Below are 21,190 nucleotides of genomic sequence, written 5' to 3'. Positions count from 1 at the left end.
ATGAACTATTGTGATTACTAATCGAAGAAAATGTGGCATTGATGTGGAGAAAGTGGCCATGGTGCTGCTGGGGGTAGGGAGTGGGAGGAAGAGGGACTTCATATTTTTTTAATGTAACATTAAAAAAATAAAGACAAAAAATAAATAAATTAAAAAAAATAAAACTCTTTACTTGCTTGCCTACCCTAAAAAAGAAAAAAAAAATAGGCATTTCTCCAAAAAGACATACAAATGGCGAATAAACACATGAAAGCATGCCCAACATCATTAAGCCATTAGGGAAATGCAAATCAAAGTCACAGTGTGATACTACCTCACGCCCACTAGAATGGCTATTATTTTTAAAAAGCCAACAACATAAAATAACAGGTGTTAGAAAGGATGTGGAGAAATAGAATCCCTCCTACATTGTTGATGGGAATGTAAAATGGTGCAGTCACTGTGAAAAAGTTTGACGATTCTTCAGAAAGTGAAGTATGGAATTATGTATGACCTGCCAATCCCACCTCTAGGTATATACTTGAAAGAATCCAAATAATCAAACAGATATTTGCACACCAGTGTTAGTAAGGGCATTCTTTAAAATTGTCAAAAAAAATGAAAGCAAACAAAGTATACAAAAGACAAATGGATAAACAAAATATGGTATATACATACAGTGGAATATTATTCAGCCAAAAAAAAAAAGGAATGGTTTCCTCTTCCATGCTACAACATGGAGAACCTTGAAGACATCATGTTGAGTTAAATAAGCTAGACACAAAAGACAAATATTGTACAACCTCACTTACATGAAATAATTAGTATATGCAAATTCACAGAGTTAGAAATTAGAATACAGGTTATCAGGGGCGGGAGTGAGGGTGGGAATGGGGAGTTAACACTTAATTGGTATGGAGTTTCTGTTTAGAATGATGGAAAAGTTTTGTAATGGATGGTGGTGATAGTAGCAAAACATTGTAAATGTAATTAACCACATCATTGTATACTTGAAAGTGGTTAAAATGGGAAATTAAATGTTATATATCTTGCCACAATAAAAAATTTTTTTAAATCATAGTATTGTACAACACAAAGAGTGAACCCCTAGTGTAAGCTATGGACCAAATTTCATAATGTAATTATAATAATGTTTCATCAATTGCAACAAAGGTAACATACTAATGCAAAATACTACTATAGGGGAAACTGTGTTCTTTACTTTCTGCATGATTTCTCTGTAAACCTTCAACTGCTCTAATAAGGAAAAGAAAAAAATTTTTTAAGCATTTTAAAGCTTTAAAAGATTTTTATGCTATCTAATTTATTGATCTTTTTTCTATATTTTAAGACTAAACACTTAAGAAATCTGTAAAGTGAACAAATACAGTAGTTAGTGAAAACTACAAAATATTACTACCTCCTGGAATATCTTCAAAGTTGTATTATATTGCTGGTGTCTTATATTGTTTGCTATCACAAAGTATTTCTATATTACACATGCGGAAGGCGAGGCCAGGGAGGTTAACTTACCTGCTCTGGACCTCATTACCAATTAGTTCCAGAACCAAGACCAATTCAAAAGTCTGAGTTTTCAGCTTTTTACTCCACCCATGAAAAAATAACAATACATCACTTGATCTTTTCTCCCTTAATGAAAAAAATTCGCTTGTGTTCTGCCTGCATTATCAGTGATATTTTAATTAGCATAGGAATCACATGATGGTAAAGGGCAATATATCGTCTCTGTTTGATGCTTTAATCCAAGAGCAGACTGGGAAGAAGTTTATGTGTCCCTGAGAAGCCTGTTTTATTTTGGAACTGATTCATCTTCATTTCAGGGAAATTTTGAAGTTCATTAATACATTTAGAAATGAACCTAGAACACACATTTAAAGGTCAGTTGCCCTGAATTCTGTTCAGAGCACATTAGACGGCATGACCAACTCCTAATTCTTCCCCATTGGGATGAGGATTATCAAAGACAACTGAAGAAATAATTACAAACACAAGTCTATGTAGATAATAACCAGCAATGGAACTATAAAACCCTTCATTTACTATCCAATTACCATGTTTAGGGGTATACTTAGTGAGGCTTTATAGTCACTGTCCAGAAGGGAAACTTTGACTGAGAAGACCCTATTTTCTTTTAAAGATTTATTTTTTATTTATTTCTCTCCCCCACCTCCCCATTGTCTGCTCTCTGTGTCCATTCACTGTGTGTTCTTCTTTGTTTACTTCTAGCCTTATCAGCGGCACCAGGAATCTGTGTTTCTTTTTGTTGCGTCATTTTGTTGTGTCAGCTCTCCGTGTGTGCAGCGCCATTCCTGGGCAGGCTGCACTTTCTTTTGCGCTGGGCAGCTCTCCTTATGGGGCACAATCCTTGTGCGTGGGGCTCCCCTACGTGGGGACACCCCTGCGTGGCACGGCACTCCTTGCGCACATCAGCACTGCGCACGGGCCAGCTCTACACGGGTCAAGGAGGCCCCGGGTATGAACCACGGACCTCCCATGTGGTAGGTGGACGCCCTAACCACTGGGCCAAGTCCGCTTCCTCCTATTTTCTAATAACAGCTGTGTATGGATGTTATTCTTAAGAAAAAAGGTTTGTTCTAATTCCCATTTCTCCATTAAGTAGACTGGACCACACCTATGCAGTCAAAACACAGGAGCAAATAACCAAGGCTAGAAACAAAACTTGTGCTATACAAATGAAGACAGAGAGCAAGACAATGTTCTCTCATCACACCATTCTACACAGCACTGGTCCAGTCTACCCCTTGATCCCCATCCTTGCTTCCCCCCAACTGAACATTCCAATAGTTGTGCCCAGGTCATTTCTGAATTTAGCTTTCTGGGTCTTTTCATTTGCTGCATATGTACTCTACACTAAATGTGATTAAATGCACACACAAAAAAATCTCTCCAAGAAACCTCTGTAACAGAAAAGCAGATTCCTATGAACGATAAAAGGGATCAAGTCTAAGAGGCCACAGGGAAGTGGATGTGGCTCAAGCAGTTGGGCGCCTGCCTACCACATGGCAGGTCCCAGATTATGTTCCTGGTGCCTCCTAAAAAGAAGACAAGCAGACAACCAACAGACACAGAGAGCAGATAGTAAGTGCACGGCAATGGGGGAGGGGGGACAGAACAAATAAATGAAATAAATCTTAAAAAAAAAATGTTTAACAGGGCACAATAGAAGAAGTCTGTTGGAATGTTGATAGATGGCACAAGATATCTCTGACTTCAGCCCCTGTGCTGAACAGGAGTCATTGGCAAAACGCTCGGGTGTGGGGGTGGTAAATACGCAGTCGTGGGGGAAATTGAAGAATGGCCCTTTCTTTGCATTTAGCCACCCTCTCAATGTCGGGCAGAACTTTCACCTGTAGCCACTTTCCAGTTTGTACGCTTGTTTGTCCTCTCCTGTGTTTTACTGCTAACTACAGGAGTAGGAACTTTTTTCTCTCTTTTTCCATTTGGTTTTCTTAGTGTCTCTGTCCTCACTTTCCTCAAAATTGCTGGATGCCGAATCATCTGACTGAGAAGTGCCACTTTCTGACTCTAAGAACAAAGCAGATTTTTTGAGAGACTTTCCTAGATTTTTAAATTGGTCATGCTTGTGCGTGATTGGCTGTTACAGCTCTGGCTTCCTTTTTGCTTTTCTTCTGCTTATTGTGTGACTTTTTCTTCTGCATTTTTATGGGATTTCTTTGACTTCTTGTGTTTGTGGGTAGATGATTTTACCTGGAGAGATGTTTTTTCTTCCATTGATAATATCTTGCTGATCACTATTGGCTGTTCCGAATTCTTCAGTGGACAACACTTTGTAACCACTGTCACCCCATCTGTCTGGCATGTTAGATTCATAATCATATATAACTTCTTGTTCCAGGATTTAGCCTTAAGAAAATCGCCTTCCAGTGTCACAGAAATTTCATGCCTTTGGCCTCAATAATCTCTCTGACTTTCTTCATCAAAACCATCGCTATGCATCTGGCTTGAACTGCTGGGTAACAAATTCCTTTTGGTCCCCTGGTAAGTGTGTTCCACCTGTTTCTCCAGTTCTCTTATTTTTCACCTGTCTGAGTCCTCCTGAATCTTAGGGGAGCATCTTGTGCCAGATGACATTCCCCAAAGGAAGCCGGGACATTCTTCAGTCGTGCACTGCAGCGATGCATGGCGGGGTTTGGGCTCAATATTTTTTTTATCTGAGATTTTCAGTCATAGTTGGAAAGTCTTTCTTTGCATCCAGACTCTAGAGAAATAGTCTTTTATTTTCTATTGTCTTTTAGCAGTTATATAATTTCATTTTTTCCATCTCTGATCCACTGGGGTTTATTTTCCTTTAAAAAAAATTTTATTACAAAGTTGTGGGTTTACAGAACAATCATGCATAAAATATGGGGATCTCATACATGACCCCACTACCAACACCTTGCACTTGTATTGCTGTGGAACATTTGCTAAAATTGATGATAGCATTTTTTTTTTAGTTAGGTCAGTAAAAAGAATTTATTGGGAAATGGGGGGAAAGAACAGAACTTGCTAAGAAATGGGGGAGAAAGACGGAAATATACACCAAGATTTGGTGTGGGCTCCTTTGGGCAGAGAGAGTGAGCTCTGCCTTGTGTGGTTATCTTTAAACTGTTAATTATTCCTCCCCCTTGCCAATGGGGAGGGGAGGGGCCCCAGCTGTTATTGGTTACTCCACCAATGGTGGGAGCCAATGGTGGGGGCCAGTTTGGAAAATCCAGGGTCAAGGGGAGACCCTAGAAAGAGAAACTAGGACCTCAAGTTAAACTCAAGGTCTCAGCAAGGTCTTGCAGCCATGTTGTCTGTCGGCCATGCTGTCTGTCGGCCATGCTGTCTGTGGGCCGTGCTCGGGCTCATCTTCTCCTTGTTTCCCAGGCTAACCTGCCTCAACTCCCATCTCAGAGAGTTCGTGCCCTTATTCTTAAGAGGGTGCTGAGGGGTGCTGATCATTCTTCTGTAGTTACTTCCTGCTGGTTAGGGCAGTCGTCCCTGCCTCACAGGGTGTAAACCTCTGGCTAATCTATGGAGGTTGAGGAAAGACAGGTCCACTGTGGTTGGAACTGGCTGAAATCCCCGCATGACTAATATCTTGTTCTGGAAGAAATAAACTTAGCTAGAATTTTGAAGATAGATGGCCCCACTAGAAGGATAAAGAAGATGATGGTAAGTGGGCCCGGAGAAGGGGCCAGCCATGACGCACTGGACCACAAGAGTGAGAAAGGCCAGGTACCTCCAGGGGCTGCATCCTCCCAAAGTTGGTGGGCTTTATTTTGCAGGTTTTGAATGCTGTTTAGGACTATTTCAGAGTGATTTACATAGAGACAGCCGTTCCTCTTTTAACAGACATGTTCCTCCTTGTGCTGTCTTTAGTACGTTAAGTGCCCTGCGATTTTGTGGCACCACAGCACCAAGATAGTCCGTTTGCTGTCTCAGAGCTCCTAAGATACAGCTAGTTTCTTCTATTCTGTTAGGTAGTGCTACGGAGAGATTGTAACAGACAGTGGGGTTTGGTACAAATCGCCAGCCCCAGGTTTCCAACGTGGTGGTTATAGTTAAGACAGCTACAAGGGGGATGAGAAAGGCCTTGCCCTTTTAGTTATTGTACAGGAAGAAACTACAGGAAACGAAAACAGACAAGATTCCTTAAGGGGTGTCTGGCTTGCCTTCCCCCTAGCATAGGTGTCTGGTCTTGAGTTAGAGCAAACAGCTGGCTTTGACACAGACACCACTTAGCTTTGTCTCTCTTTTTTTTTTTAAAGATTTATTTTTATTTATTTCTCTCCCCTTCCCGCCCCTGGTTGTCTGCTCTCTGTGTCCATTCACTGTGTGTTCTTCTGTGACCGCTTCTACCCTTATCAGTGGCACCGGGAATCTGTGTTTCTTTTTGTTGCGTCATCTTGTGTCAGCTCTCCGTGTGTGCGGCGCCATTCCTCGGCAGGCTGCACTTTCTTTCGCGCTGGGCGGCTCTCCTTACGGGGCACACTCCTTGCACATGGGGCTTCCCTATGCGGGGGACACCCCTGTGTGGCAGGGCACTCCTTGCGCGCATCAGCACTGCGCATGGGCCAGCTGCACACGGGCCAAGGAGGCCCGGGGTTTGAACCGCGGACCTCCCATGTGGTAGACGGACGCCCTAACCACTGGGCCAAGTCTGCTTCCCTAGCTTTTTCTCTTGAGGAGGTATTTCAGGCTGGCAATACCTGCCATACAAGTGACTGGCACTTGTATGCCTCATCAGGTGCTTCTTCTGGTGAATTGGTATTTGGCAGCTGGCTTCACTCGGGTAAGTGCACCCAGCCAGAAGTTCCTTTAACTTTAACAGCTGTGAGCCTGGTCAGACCCACAAAGTATGGTTCTTTCCATTTTGGCTCTAATTGAGAGTGAGGCTTGTTCTCCTGCCAGGTTTTGATCACAACAGGTTTCCAGGACCTGGGTGAGGAAAGGTTACCCGTAGGCCATCTTAAAGGGGCTAAGCTGAAGTGGGTCCTAGCTGACAGGACCAGGCCCCATCCCTAGCCCCTGACCTGAATAACAGCCACGACTTGCAGAAGCTGCAGTGTGGAAGTGTGACCAGCCGTTTTCTCAGAAGGAGTCACATCCCGTGACAAAGAACAGCCCTATCCAGAGCCCACGTGTCCAGATACAGCTCATTTCCTCACAAGACTAGACAAAGAAGCCACATGGCCCCACCAACCACACCCGCACCCCTAGAATTCACTACTCCTAGGGGATGGCCCACCACCCCCTAGCCATCCCTCTAGGCCTCGGGTCTTACCCAAGCCCCAACCCACTCCCATGAAGTGTGTTCCCGTCTATCGCTGTGCTGTATAAATTCATGACCGCCTCTGCCAGGGGCCGGCTGAAGTTTCTATCGTCAGACCCCCTCCTTTGGGAGAGCTTCCCAATAAATCCTTGCCTGCAGTCACTGGTCTCCACATCCCAACTGTCTCACTCGACATCTAACACTAGCCGCCTCGTTGGCTGTTTCACGCCCGGTGGGAAAGTGCTTAGCCCGGGCAGGATGGCATGAGGGTCTGCCAGTCCTCCCCAGGGTACGGGCGGGATAGAATCTGGAGGAAGGTCAAGCAGGGAGACCTGGGTTAAGCATGTTCATTAACCACTTAGAAAATGAAGTTTAGCAGCACTTTTTACATGTTCAATATCCCTCTGCATATGAATCAGAATAAAAAAGATACCACCATAATCATTAGGCACATAGGTACAGTACTTAATACTAATCAATGCATAAGTTTCTCTTTGAGTTGCAATTAATAGATCTAAGCTCCCGGTCTGTAATGCCACACGTGTTCTCTCTCCATGGAGCAGGCCATAATGCCAACTGTGTTGAAGTTCCACTTACATTGCCTTGGTAATCACCGCTCCGCTTGGTATGCCCTTCACACAGCCAGCGCGCTGATCATAGAGAGAAGCCGTGTTTCACCGGCCTGGCGCATCGCGCCTTCGGCACTGTAAAACAGAGCCAATCTGGAGGCAGTATCTGTTGTACGTCTGGCCATATCGAGCCATCGTAGGCTGCTGTGGGTGTCCGAAACTGAAACATACTCTGCACCTACTTCGGGAGCATAACCAGAGATGTAGTAGATACTTTTATTATCTCAAGGGTCAGTGACCGACCTAGCCAATAACTCAAACGGAGAGGCAAAATGTAGCGTATTGAAGGCCTGGTTTGAATGTATAAGAGAGTTGGACAATACTGAAGTCTATCTCTTTTTGTTCATATACTTTCTAAACACTTCCAATGCAATGTACAACATATGAAATGAATTTACCTATTTTAGTACTTTTCTTTTTACTTCTATACCTTTACCATGGTGACATTAACTAACAGGTATTTTACTTTAACAGTACAGAAAAAACTACTTTCTCAATCATTTTATGAAAATTGAGGATCAATGGAATCAAGATTATTTTTCCTTAATATATTGAAATATATTACAATTGTTTAGTTTATTTTAATTATACTTTAGAAAAGACTTTTCCATAGCTTTTTTTTAATACTTAAAAAAATTTTTTTAAAGAAAAATGCTTTAGATCACATAAATGTTATATAAAAATTATAGGGGAGGGAAGTGGATGTGGCTCAACCAATTGGGCTCCTACCATATGGGAAGCGAACCCAGGGCCTCCTTGTGAAGGCAAGCTGGCCCATGCCCACAGAGAGTTAGCACAGCAAGATGACACAACAAAGGGAGACAAGCAGACACAGAAGAACTTGCAGTGAATGGACACAGAGCGCAGACAGCAAGCAAGCGGCAAGGAGGGGGAATAAATAAATAAAAATAAATCTTTAAAAAAATATGTACAGGATGTGGACTTGGCTCAATGGACAGAGTGTCCGCCTACCATATAGGAGGTCCAAGGTTCAAACCCAGGGCCTCCTGACCTGTGAGGTGAGTTAGCCCACACGCAGTGCTGAGGCATGCAAGGAGTGCCCTGCCACTTAGGGGTGTCCCCCATGTAGGGGAGCCCCACGCACAAAAGGAAGTCCAGCCTGACCAGGAGTGGTGCCACATACACAGAGAGCTGACACAACAAGTGATGCAATGAAAAGAGACACAGATTCCTGGTACTGCTGATAAGAATACAGGTGTACACAGAAGAGCACACAGAGAATGGACACAGAGAGCAGATAATGGGGGGGGGGGAGAGAGAAATAAATAAAAATTAAAAAAAATAAATATATATATAGGGGATTCCCATATACCTCACTCCCTACATTTCCCACACTTTCCCACATTAACGACATCCTTCATTCATGTGGTACATTTATTACAATTGATGAACATATATTGGAGCATTGCCACTAAGTGTGGATTATAGCTTACATTATAGTTTATACTCTGTCCCACACAATTTTGTAGGTTATGGCATAAATTAATTATAATTTAGAAAAGATTTTTTCATAGCTTTTAAGGACTTTTCCTTACTGAATTTTGGTTTTAAAAAAATTATTAACTACCCTTATTTTAAGACTGTTAAAAGGTTTAAATTGGAGAATTACAGGACAAATTGATTCTTTTTTTTTTTTTTTTTTAAGATTTATTTTTATTTATTTAATTCCCCTCCCCTCCGCCGGTTGTCTGTTTTCTGTGTCTTTTTGCTGTGTCTTATTTCTTGTTTCTTTGTCCGCTTCTGTTGTCATCAGCGGCACGGGAAGTGTGGGTGGCGCCATTCCTCGGCAGGCTGCTCCCTCCTTCGCGCTGGGCGGCTCTCCTTATGGGTGCACTCCTTGCGCGTGGGACTCCCCTACGACGGGGGACACCCTGCGTGGCGCGGCACTCCTTGCGCGCATCAGCACTGCGCATGGGCCAGCTCCACATGGGTCAAGGAGGCCCAGGGTTTGAACCGCGGACCTCCCATATGGTAGACGGACGCCCTAACCACTGGGCCAAAGTCCGTCTCCCCAAATTGATTCTTAATTCCCCAGCCTAGAATATAAAGTTTCAATCTGCCACACCTAGCCCCTTCCTCAGAGCTCTTGCAAAGAAAAGATCCTGGGGGCTGGGTAGGTCAAAGAGCTCTGGAAAACTCTTTTCCCCTTTCCCAATAGTTTCTATATCCAGATTTCTATATGACTTTTCCATTCTGTTTAGCCTAATTTGGGCTCCAGGAATATTCATCCACATATATAACTATATATATAATTTTTAACAGTTTGAATGGAGCTTTTTAAAGAATTTTCATTTGTTAATTTAGTATTACCATCCCTATATATGAAGATACACACTGAGCAAATAGGCAGACACAAATAGAGAGTTAGACACAAACACACAACTCACTGGTGTTACTTATAATTTGCATCTTTTATAAAATAAATTTAAATGCACAATAACATTTAAAAGTTTTCTTTGAAGGCTATTTCTAATCAATCTAATTTGCACTGTGACCATGCAGTTTTGCACAGGAATTTCGTTCTTTAATTATTTGCTTATAACCAAAGTGTCCCCAATGCTTTAAAATACAATTTTCTTTTGCTTCAGAACTTTGCTTATTTCCCATTTTGACTTTGGCAGACCTTGGATGAGCAAGTCAGTGAGTGTCCAGTAGACACTCACTGGGGTCATTGAAGCCTCAGGGAAACTGGTTTCTCTCATGAATTACTGTTTTTACGAAACCTAACATTCGAGGTGGGAGGCCCACCTACCCAGTCCTCGGAGATAACAGGACTCTGGCAGCCACTGGACTAGAAGAGTGGACGTTCAGCTCCGATGGTCAAGAATTCCACCAGGCAGCAATTTAGTCCACACTTGGAGTCATGAGAGAAAGTGCGATTATTGGCACTAGTGGAAGGATAGGAGATAGGAGTGTCTTAAGTTTGCTTTCCCCTGAGCCATAGGGGGCAGAAATTATCATGAAATAACCATAAGCAAAGGCAAGGGGTGAGGCTAGACCTGAAGTAATCATAAAGGCCAACTCAGTTTATAATTACCATCACAATGCTGAAATCTAAGGGCTAGGTGACGCTAGTTACAAAATAACCATAATCAAAGGTAAGTTTAGTTTATAATTACCATTGCTATAGCCAGCCTTTGCTGGACCTGAAGTAGCCATAAACAAAAAATAGTTTAAGATTACTATTACAATAGCTGAAGTCTAAACTACATCTACCCAGTTACAATAATTTGTCATTATCCTTCTGCTCTTTTATAATATAAAGGCATCTATATAATGATCTTAACTCTTTGTTTCTGGTCAGTTTCCACTTAAAAACAATTTGAGCACTTCTGTTCCTTAAACAACTAAAACAATTTTATTAGTAACAACTTTGCTAAATGTTTCTGTTTTTCCTGCAGTCGAATTAATTCCACTTGTGATTTCTTTATGCATCCAATTCAATTGCAAGATGATATTGACATTTAAAGAATCATTTTTTGGGGGGTTACCTCTCACCATTATCCAATTTTTAACAGGCAAACCCCAAATCTGATTTACAAGTTCCTAGGCACAAGCAGGCTAACGAAGTTAAAGCAAACACAGATTAGAACAGAGGAGAGAATTTTGCACACTTAGTTTAGCCTAGGGAAGACTTGACTTTAGAATCACCTGTATGCAAAGCTCCCAGCATCTGTCCATGGCAGAAATTTCATGCAGGACCTCCCCCCCCCCCCCCCCCCCAGCTTAGTTCCTCCGGGAAAATGCCTGTAGTGAGCTAGGCACAGAGCTAAGGGGTCTAAGGGAGCCCTGCCCCACAAGACTTGAATTGGGACTGCTCTGGGGGCTGTATCCCATTAGCTACTTCCATAAGCGGTAAAACCCTGCAAGCCTTTTTCGCTGGAAGGATTTGGGTGTTACAGGGAAATAGGCAGGAAGCTAGGACAGCCAGGAACCTTTTAACCATAATTGATGGCCCATGAGGAGGTTCCTTATTCTACAGGGGAGAGGTTTAGTAATTAGAGGCATTTCCTGACCCCTTTAAGGCAGGGCTTAGTCACCTTTTTTTGCTCCACTGACCCCTTGTAAGAACCCCTGAAGCCGGCTAGTAAGGTAGGGAATCAATAGATGGATCTGGAATCTGGCAAGAAGTCCACATGGACATCAGTAACCCCAAGAGGACTGCTGGAAGACCCCCCCCAAGATTCTGCCACTCAGAAGAAGACGTCCTCCGGAAGCCAGGAGAAGCCCGGATATTCCCCAGGGGCTTTATCATTGAGCCCTCATGGGAGATTGATGGGAGAAATAAACAATCAAAATGGTAAACGAACTCCTCCCCTGCCATTAGCGAAGGGGCGGGATTATCGACAGTTCAAAAAGGTGGGCACGAGGCCTCAGCTCCTCTCTCTCCTGCGCTCTCTTGCCCGTGGACCCCTGAGCTGCCCTCTGCGCACCACTCTCACTGTTTTTCCTCTGCCATGTGGTCACGTGAATAAAACTCGGGCATTTATAACTTATAATGGGGAATAGTAGTCTGTAAATCAGCCGCCTTATCACTTTCAACCCCTTCCTCTCTGCCTAGGACTAATATAGCCTGTGCATAAATTCAAAATTATCTAATTCAGTATCCACGTGTGCCTACTCTCTAGAAATCCAATTAAGTAATAGAGGCCCTATAGGCTTTGCCTGAATGTGTATTCAAGGTTGCATCCAGACAGAATGTGGGTGTTATGTTAATTCAAGCTCACCTAGAATGTGGGCGATATGTTAATTCAAGACCTATCTGGTACTCAGTCAGTTAACTAACAAAGGAAAATTGTGTTCTTTCATGAAAGCACCGTTTGACTCCCACCCTGTATAAAAAGAACTCAAACATCTTATTCCAGGCTCGGGTTTTGAACAGAAAGCTCCTGAGTCCAGCCAGCCGTAAATAAATCCCTTTCCTTCCCCAAATTATTCCTGAGTCCTGGCCTTTCTATACGCAAATAATTGAACCCCTCTCAACTTCTACACCAGGACCCTTGATCTATTATTTTCTCCCATTTCTCTTCCCTCCCTACCTGAATAAATTACTGGCCTAACTCACCCGACGTGCTCCCGAAATTCCTTTCTGCAGCACAGCCAAGAACCTAAACAAAATCCAGTAACGCCCCTGCCTTAAGAAGACACGACCACGTGGTCTCTGGCCCTCAGCGCCATCTGTCCTTTCCTCTCTTAACACAGGTTTAACCGGAATTCAGAGTCCCATACGGAGGCCACTCTTGGCGGTACTGCAGCCACGTGTATGGTAGGAAAAGATTCGCCTAGGCAGGTTGCCCCAATTTAAGAGCCACTCATTGTCCTAGGGGAGGATAAAGCCTGTTTGTCAGTTTGGGGGCATCCTGCCGCTACATCCGACAGAACAAATTGCTCGCCCAGCAGCATCCTAGAATCGGGAGCCCTGCTTTTTGTCCCACGTATCAGGGATTGGGAGCTTTGTCTCTGGGCGTCCCCAGAACCTTAGAGGTCTTGGGGGTGTCTGGGTCTGGTTCCCAGGCTGAATACCCAAGCTGGGCTTTCCCGCTAGGCCAGGGGCTGGCTAGGAACCTTTAAATGCTTTTGCCGGCTTTGCAGTGATCTTAGGAGCTGGCTGTGAGGGACCTCACCCCATAGCCGCTCCCAGGGGCCAGCTCCTCAGTTAAACCTGACACTAAAAGCCCATAAAAGATCTAGAGACTAATTGTCCTGTGACTTGCCCGGCAAACCATCCTCAGGGACCTCTCCAGGGTGGAGAAGGAGCAAGGCCTCAGGGCAGTGCTGAGGGGGGGCCTTATGCCTCGTCAACAAGCATTTTCTGTTTCTAATGCTTCTAAAGCATCTCACCAGTCCCTGGCAGGGGTCCACAAGCACCCCTGCTTATTTGCCTCCTGGCAATGACTCGCCAAATGAAGACGGGGAAGTGATGGATTCCTCTAGGTTCTTGGCTATGTTGCATATAAGAATTTAAGAACATGCTAGTTTAGTGAGGCCACTAAAAAGAATTTATTGGGAAATGGGAGGAAAGAACAGAACTGGCTGAGAAATGGGAGAGAAGGGTGGAAATACACACTGAGATTTGGTATGGGTTTCTCTAGGCAGAGAGAGCCAATAGCACTTTTAAAAATAATAATTTTACTATTTTTTTTAGAACAGCAGTAGCCAGCATTTATTGAGAGAGTCTATGTTATAAGTACTGTGTGAAACAATTTACATGGATTACCTCATTTAAAACATCCAATACACAGGCTTGTGAATATGTCCTATTTTTACATTTCTTTAATCAGAAAAGTTGTGGGTTTATAGAAACATCGTATAAAAAATACAGCTTTCCCATTTACCTCCCTCCCTAATGTTGGCACTTGGCATTAGTGTGACATCTTTATTACAACTGATGAAAGATCATTAAAATAATACTATTAACTATCATCCATAGTTTATATTAGGTGCATTTTTCCCATGTATCACCCTACTATTAATACCTTGTATTAGTGTTGTACATTTGTTATAATTCATGAAAGAACACTCTTAAAATTGTACTATTGTTTATAGTATAGTCCACTGTCTACAATAGGGTCCACTGTGTTATATAGTTCTGTTTTAACTTTTTTTTTTAAATCCCACAAACCCAGTGAACCCCACTCCTTGTAGTGGGCTTATCAGTAGGATTTCTGGTAGCGGGCACGGGCACCAGCGCCTCCGAACTTCTTGGATTCGCAGCAACGGGGGTCAGCCACCAGCAGGGTCAGGTTGTGCTGGGTGAGGGTGACTTTGATCTCCTTGGAAGCCTCATCCGCCTATTTCTGGTAATAGGCCACCAGAGCTCTGGAGATGGAATGGCGGATTGCATAAATCTGGCCACATGACCACCACTCTTCACACGGACACCGATGCCCGCCCCAGTGAACTGCTCTTCGCCCAGAAGCAGAAGGGATTCCAACAGAGTGTGGCTCAATCACTTCAGGTGCTGCCCATTACAGTGCGCCACGGCTGTAGCTTGGTCCCAAGACCTGCATGGTCCTCAGTGGTCCCTTGGATAGCATGGTGCCAGCATAGGCACAAGCTCCTCGCCACGCAGCTAACTTTTAATTAGCTAACTTTTAATTTTTATTCTAGTAACATATTGTATTAGTCAGCCAAAGGGGTGCTGATGCAAAATACCAGAAATTGGTTGGTTTTTATAAAGGGTATTTATTTGGGGTAGGAGCTTACAGATACCAGGTCATAAAGCTTAAGTTACTTCCCTCACCAAAGTCTGGAGCAAGATGGCTGCCGACGTCTGCGAGGGCTCAGGCTTCCTGGGTTCCTGCGTTCCTGGGGCTGGCTTTCCTCTGGGTTCAAGGTTCCTTTCTTCCTGAGGCTGGCTTCTCTTTCCTCTGGGGGCTTACTTCCCGGGGCTCCAGCTTGTCTTGAGCATCATACTCGAACATCAAAACTCCAACAACAGAAACCCCCGACTCTGTTCTTTGCCATGCCTTTTATCTGTGAGTCCCCACACACCAAGGAGTGGGTTCTCAATGCCCTAATCATAACTCAGTCATGCCCAGGTACAGATCAGATTACAAGCATAAGCCAGTGTCTATTTTTGGAATTCATAACCATATCAAACTACTACAGTGACCCAAACATGTGGTCTCTCCAGGACAATGTTCCATGTACACTTAAGAAGAATGCATATACTGCCATTTTGGGGTATAAAGTTCTGTTATATATCTGTTATGTTTAGTTACTTTATCATATTATTCAAGTACTCTGCTTTCTTATTGATCTTCTGTCTAGATATTCTATCTATTGATGAGAACAGTTTACTGAAGTCTCCAACTATTACTGTGGAAGTGTCTATTCCCTTTGGTTTTGTCAGTTTTTGCCTTATGTATTTTGAGGCACTGTGGTTAAGTGCATAAATATTTATATTTCTTCTTTATGGACTGCCCCTTTTATTAATATATAGTGTCTTCCTTTGTCTCTTATACTAGCTTTTGTCTTAAAATCTATTTTTCTAATATTAGTATAGCTACCCCAGTTCTTTTTTGGTTACTTATATGCATGGAATATTTTTTTCCAAACTTTCACTTTCAACCTATTTGTGTCTTTGGGTATAAGGTGAGTTGGATTATGCTTTTTAAAAAATCTGTTCTCCAATCTGTGATTACTTTCTCATTTCTGTTTCGGTATATTTTTAAAAATACTTTCTTTGTGATTACCCTGGGGTTTATATTATAAAACCTATACTTAAAACCTACTAATTTGAAAAGGTACCAACTTAGCTTCAATAGCATAAATATTCTCTGCTCCCAAATCCCTCTGTTTCCTCTCTTTATGTCGCTTTTATCTCACAGTACCAGTTTATATGTTGCATGTCCATTATCAGAAAATGTGCCTTTTTCTTATTCAATTGTATTCTGACTCTCATAGGAATTTAAAAGTAGAGTTGTATATTAAGAATATAGTACTATTGGGCTCTGCATTTACCCTTATCTTCATTTCTTCACACCTCTCCAAACCACTCTCTCCTGTCTTTTCCCTTCAACCTGCAGGACTCCCTGTAGTAATTCTTTTTTGTTTGTTTTGTTTTGTTTAGGTCCTGGGCCAGGGACTGAACCCAGGACCTCATGTGTGGGCAGCCAGCACTCAACCACTGAGCCACATTGGCTCCCCTGAGTTGGTTTTTTCATTCATTTGCTTGTGGTTTGTTTGTTTGTTTTTTAGAAGGCCCTGGGAACTGAACCTGAGACCTCCCATGTGGGAAGCAGGCGCTCAACTGCTTGAGCCACATCCACTCCTTCCTTTAGTAATTCTTTTAGGGCAAGTCTTTTGTTGATGAACATTCTCAGTTTTGGTTTATCCGTAAATATTTAAACCTTTCCTCATTTTTGAAGGACAATTTTGCTGGATAAAGAATTTTTTCTCTTTTAGTACCTTAAATATATCACACCACTACTTTGTTATCTCCATGGTTTCTGATGAGAATTGGCACTTAGTCTTATTGAGGAGTCCTTGTATGTGACAAATCTCTTTCTCTTGATGTTTTCAGAATTCTCTATCTTTGGCATTTGATATTCTGGTTAATATGTGTCTTGAAGTAGGTCTATTTAGATTTGTTGTGTTTGGAGATATATATTTATGTCTTTCAAAAGAGTTGGGAAATTTTTAGCCATTATTTCTTCACATATTCTTTCTGGCCCTTTTCCTTCTCTTCTCCTCTTGGGACACTCATGACCCCAGAGTTTGTATACTTCATACTGTCACTCAAATCTCTGAGACACAGCTCAGTTTTTTTCCTATTATTTTCTCTATTTCTTCTTCTGTCTGTATGATTTTGATTGTCCTGTCTTCTAGTTTGCTGATTATTTCTTCTGTCTGTTCAAATCTACTGTTGTATGCCTCTAGTATATATATATTTTAGGAGGTGCGAGGGATAGAACCCAGGACCTGTTATATGTGAGGCAGGCATTCAACCACTGAGCTATGCCAGCTCCTCTAGTGTATTTTTAATCTCTCTTATTGTGACTTTCATCCCCATAATTTCTGTTATGTTTATTTTTATGCTTCAAATTTGTCTTTATGCTCTCACACCCTTTTCTTTTTTTTTTTTTTTTTTTTTGAGGTACCAGGGACTGAGGATTGAAACTGAAACCTTGCATGTGGGAAGCTGGCACTCAACCACTGAGCCACATCAGCTTCCCTGAGTTGGTTTTATCATTTGGTTTGCTCATTGTTTGTTTTTGTTTTTAGGAGGCACCAGGGATTGAAACCGGGACCTCCCATGTGGAAGGCAGATGCTTAACTGCTTGAGCCACATCTGCTCCTATATTCTTAATATCCTTTATCTCTTTATGCATATTTTCCTTCATCTCCTTGAATTGATTTAGGAGATTTGTTTTAACTTCATGGATTTATTGCTCCAACTTATGTGTCTCCTCTGAAGTTTTAATTTGTTCCCTTGACTAAGTCATATCTTCCTGTTTCTTAGTATGGCTTGGTTTTTTTTGCTAATGTCTAGGCACCTGATTATCTTGATGAATTAACTCTGAGTGTCAGTTTTTCCCTCTTGTCTAGGGTTTTGTTGTTGATTGGCTTTGATTCAAGATTCTTTTTTGACACATTCAAAATTATTCTAGACCCTTAGAACAGCCTGTGTTTAACTGATCAGATTTTTTCAGCTCTTCTTCATCTGATTCTTATCCTGGATATGCAGTATAATTTTTTTAAGATTGTATCTTTGTGTAATTGCTTCATCTCCAGGAGAATTTTCCTTTCCTCTGTTTCTTCTCCAGGAATCAGAATCTTTTTTGTTTTTGTGCAGAATTTTTCTGCCTCACTCAGTGTCTTGTTTTCCTTACACTTTTCAGTTCTGGAAACTTTCTGTCTTATAGCAATTCAGCTCACCTCCCTTTTTCTCTCTTTCTGTGAGGTTTTTCTGCCTCTGGTTTCTTCCTTATTAGGGTATCTACCCTGGGGAACCATATAGGGTCAATCCAGAAAGGTGAGTCACTCCAGAAAAATCTGTTTTGCATTTAGGTGGTACAGCCAACAGAAATTGGGTTGAATGAGTGAACCACTTGCCAGCTGTTCTACCACACTCTTTCTTTCTTTCATTTTTCCTCCTGAGGTCCCTTTTATATGCAGAATTCTTAGGCAGCTTGTGTTCCACCTTGGGTGTCTGTGGACTTGGGTCTCTGTGCCTGGGTATGTGTGACATTCTAGCTCACTGCTTGAGTGGCTTTATCATACATGTCCACAGTGGAAGGACCAGGTCACTGCCCCTGAGCAGCTCCCAAGCTGTGTGGCACTGAGTGAGTGGGAGGGAAATGGACCTCCTGGTCCAGGATGGAAATGTCCTACCTGATATTTTTCTTTTGGTTCTATTTAGCATTTGTGGAGTCCTTCTACAGTTTCTACCATCCTTTAGAGTCTAAGCAAGTGGGATTTGTTCTTTTATTCATTGAATGTCTGGGGAGGTTTTTTAAGGGTTGTCTTATGTCACCATATTGATGGTGTCACTAGAGTATTTCTGTGTGTGTAATGTGAGGATTGGAACTAATTTTGTCTTTTACCAAATAGCAACCAGTTGTCCCATCACCATTTTTCAAAAAGCCCATTTCTATTTGTGGGATTGGGTCTTTCTATGGACTTTCTAGTATATTCCATTGATTTAACATTCTACTCATGCACTGGAATTACACTACTTTAACAATAGAAACTTCATTGTGTTTTAATGCCTGGAAGTGCTAATTCCCCTTCACAGCTCTTTATTTTTGGTATTTTCCTAGATATCCTTGTGTGTTTGTTTTTCTTATTAACTTTTGTATCAACTTGTCTCCCTCTAGAGAAAAAGCTTGTAGGCATCTCACAGTTCATAAATTAACTTAGGAAAAACCAATCTCTTGATGATATTGAGATGTCCTGACTAAGAACAAAAGATGTCTTTCCATTAGTTAAATATACTTTTGTGTTTTTATAGTTTTCATCACATAGATTATGAACATTTCTTGCTAAATTCATCCTTAAATATCCTATCTTTTTTGTTGCTATTGAAAATAAGAGTTTCTTCCATCATATCTTCTAACTTGTTATTTGTGAATATGAGATAGATGGAATAGAATTGAGAGTCCACAAATAAACCTGTACATCTAGGGTGAATTGATTTTCAACAAGGGTTTCATTCAGTGGGGTAAATAATCATATTTTCAACAAGTGGTGCTAGGACAACTGGATATCCACATGAAAAGAGTGAAATGATCTCACATTATATAAAAACATTAACCCAAAATTAATCAAAGGCCTAAATGTAAAAGCTTAAATTATAACACTCTTAGAAATAGACAAAGGTGTAAATCTTTGTCACCTTCGATAAGGCAAGATATGACACCTAAAGGACAAGTAACCAAAGACAAAAATAGATAAATTGGACTTTATCAAAGTTAAAAACTTTGATGTATCAACAGACACTACTAAGAAAGTGAAAAGACAATTCACAGAATGAGAAAAAGTATTTGCAAATTTTATATATCTGATAATGGTCAGAATAAAAAAACAACTCCTACAACTCAATGATAAGAAACATGAATAAGTCAATTTGAAAATGGGCAAAGGGCAGGAAGCGGACTTGGCCCAGTGGTTAGGGCGTCTGCCTACCACATGGGAGGTCTGCGGTTCAAACCCCGGGCCTCCTTGACACACGTGGAGCTGGCTCATGCGCAGTGTAGATGCGCGCAAGGAGTGCCGTGCCACGCAGGGGTGTCCCCTGTGTAGAAGAGCCCCACACGCAAGGAGTGCACCCCGTAAGGAGAGCCGCCCAGTGTGAAAGAAAGTGTAGCCTGCCCAGGAATGGTGCCACCCACAAGGAGAGCTGACACAGCAAGATGATGTAACAAACAGAAACACAGATTCCCGTGCTGCTGACAACAGAAGCAGACAAAGAAGAGCACACAGCGAATAGACACAGAGAACAGACAACTGGGGCAGGGCAGGGGGATGGGGAGAGAAATAAATAAATACATGACTCTTTAAAAAAAAATGGGCAAAGGGGGGAAGCAGACTTGACTTAACTGATAGAGTGTCCGTCTACCATATGGAGGGTCTGGAGTTCGACCCTGACCCGTGTGGTAAGCTGGCCCACACGCAGTGCCGCTGCCGCGTGCAAGTAGTGCCATGCCATTCAGGGGCATCCCTGTATAGGGGTCCCCCATGTGCAAGGAGCATGCCCCACAAGAAGAGCTGCCCCACGTGAAAAAAAAAGTGCAGCCCACCAAGGAGTGGCGCTGCACACACGGAGAGCTGACGCAGCAAGATGACGCAACAAAAATGAGACGCAGTTTCCCAGGGCTGCAGGATAATGCAAGCGGATGCAGAAGAATGCACAGTGAATGGACACAGCAGACAACAGGGAGGAAGGGGAGAGGAATAAATAAAATAAATCTTTTTTAAAAAATGGGCAAAGGATTTGATAAATATTTCTCCAAAGAAGATATAGAAATGGCCAATAAGCATATGAAAATATTCTCAAAATCATTAGGAAAATGCGAATCAAAATCATAATGAGATACCACTTCACACCTTCTAGTCTAGCTATAAAACTACAGCAACAGCAAAAACAGAAGATAACAGGTGTTAGCAAAGGTGTGGAGAATTTGGAGCGCTCATACATTGCTAATAGGAATGAAAAAGGTGCAGCCACATTGGAAAATGTTTTGAGAGTTCCTCAAAAGCTAAATGTAGAGTTGTTTGTCAATTCCATTCCTGGGTATATACCAAAGAGAAGTGAAAACAAATGTGCACACAAAAACTTGTACACAAATGTTCATAGCAGCATTATTCATCATAGCTAGAAAGTGGGGGAAAAAATGAAATATCTGTCCAATGATAAAGGGATAAATAAAATTGATGACACAACAATTGATGGAGGGACTGAAAATATTTTGTACTATTACCTATATTCATCATCCACAGCAGGTTTCACTGTTACACAGTCCCATGTACTTATTTCTCTCCCCTTGCCTACTCCCCCGGTTGTCTGCTCTCTGTGTCCATTCGCTGTGTGTTCTTCTGTGTCCGCTTTCATTTTTTGTCAATGGCACTGGGAATCTGTGTCTCTTTTTGTTGCGTCATCTTGCTGCATCAGCTGTCCGTGTGTGCAGTGCCACTCTGGGCAGGCTGTGCTTTTTTCACGTGGGACAGCTCTCCTCACGGGGCGCACTGCTTGCACGTGGGGCTCCCCTACATGGGGGACACCCTTGCGTGGCACAGCACTCCTTGCACTCAT

The 21,190-nt window shown here is 42.2% G+C and overlaps 1 long non-coding RNA gene and 1 pseudogene across 1 annotated transcript in view; both read right to left on the bottom strand.

The window, feature by feature from the left end:
- LOC139439705 (uncharacterized) overlaps nt 1-21,190 on the bottom strand; it is a 50,729-nt gene that overhangs the window by 6,365 nt on the left and 23,174 nt on the right. The gene's annotated exons all lie outside the window — the stretch shown is intronic.
- LOC105745103 (uncharacterized protein NKAPD1 pseudogene) lies at nt 3,346-4,135 on the bottom strand (annotated as a pseudogene).

Source organism: Dasypus novemcinctus, chromosome 9 (genome assembly GCF_030445035.2).
Source record: "Dasypus novemcinctus isolate mDasNov1 chromosome 9, mDasNov1.1.hap2, whole genome shotgun sequence".
In the NCBI taxonomy this organism is placed as follows: domain Eukaryota; kingdom Metazoa; phylum Chordata; class Mammalia; order Cingulata; family Dasypodidae; genus Dasypus; species Dasypus novemcinctus.
Note: the sequence above shows the minus strand (reverse complement) of the source record. Positions and strands in the feature narration are given on the sequence as shown.